This window comes from Cebus imitator, unplaced genomic scaffold (assembly GCF_001604975.1).
Source record: "Cebus imitator isolate Cc_AM_T3 unplaced genomic scaffold, Cebus_imitator-1.0 Scaffold340, whole genome shotgun sequence".
In the NCBI taxonomy this organism is placed as follows: domain Eukaryota; kingdom Metazoa; phylum Chordata; class Mammalia; order Primates; family Cebidae; genus Cebus; species Cebus imitator.
Window position 1 is genome coordinate 2,380,369 of NW_016107655.1, and position 1,266 is coordinate 2,381,634.

The 1,266-nt window shown below is 38.4% G+C and overlaps 1 pseudogene; it reads left to right on the top strand.

Annotated features, from left to right (window-relative positions):
- Positions 1-281: 281 nt before the first annotated feature.
- LOC108287365 lies at positions 282-702 on the top strand (annotated as a pseudogene).
- The last annotated feature ends 564 nt before the right edge of the window (positions 703-1,266 follow it).

Sequence of the window (1,266 nt, forward strand, 5' to 3'; positions counted from 1 at the left end):
AGAAAAAATGATATATATATATCTGTATATATGTCCCAAAAAATTATAACCAAATGAAAATAGAAAAATGACCTTGCTAATATGCAATTAAAAAAAATAAAAACAAAAACAGAAAGCCGAAGTGTCTATCACTAGAGGACTGATTAGACCAATTAGACTATACCCATATGGGGAATATCAGGTATCTGTTCAAAAGAACAAATATAACCTAATAGCATGATCTCTAAGAAATATTGTTTTAGCTCTTTTCCTCCCCGGCTGTGTAAGGATAGGCCGCCATCATGAACGACACAGTAACTATCCACACTAGAAAGTTCATGACCAACTGACTGCTTCAGAGACAACAAATGGTCATTGATGTCCTTCACCCCGGGAAGGCAACAGTGCCTAAGACAGAAATTTGGGAAAAACTAGCCAAAATGTACAAGACCACACTGGATGTCATCTTTGTATTTGGATTCAGAACTCATTTTGGTGGTGGCAAGACAACTGGCTTTGGCATGATTTATGATTCCCTGGATTATGTAAAGAAAAATGAACCCAAACATAGACTTGCAAGACATGGCCTGTATGAGAAGAAAAAGACCTCAAGAAAGCAATGAAAGGAACGCAAGAACAGAATGAAGAAAGTCAGGGGGACTGCAAAGGCCAATGTTGGCACGGGCAAAAAGTGAGCTGGAGATTGGATCACAGCCGAAGGAGTGAAGGTGCTGCAATGACGTTATCTATGGCCGTTGTGGATTTTTCACGAGAAGCTTAATAAACTAAAAACTTTAAAAAAAAAAAGAAATATTGTTTTAAAAATATAAGGTACAGAACAGTGTGTACTATATACTATCATTTGTACAGGAAATGCATGTATATAAATACCCAATTCTCATTATTTGCCGTAGTTATAGGCTAAGAGCTGCTCAGAACACTGAATTAGTGAATACTGAAACATCTCCTGAGAGAAATACAGGGTTATGTTTCTATGACCCTCTGGTCACAACACTTTTGTAAACCCATCAATACATCACCATGTTTAATGTGTGTATTACTGATCCAATACATTTAATATATATTATTCACTTAATAAATATTTTTTTTTTTTTTGAGACGGAGTTTCGCTCTCGTTAGCCAGGCTGGTGTGCAATGGCACGATCTCGGCTCACCGCAGCCTCCGCCTCCTGGGTTCAGGCAATTCTCCTGCCTCAGCCTCCTGAGTAGCTGGGATTACAGGCACGCGCCACCATGCCCAGCTGATTTTTTGTATTTTTAGTAGAG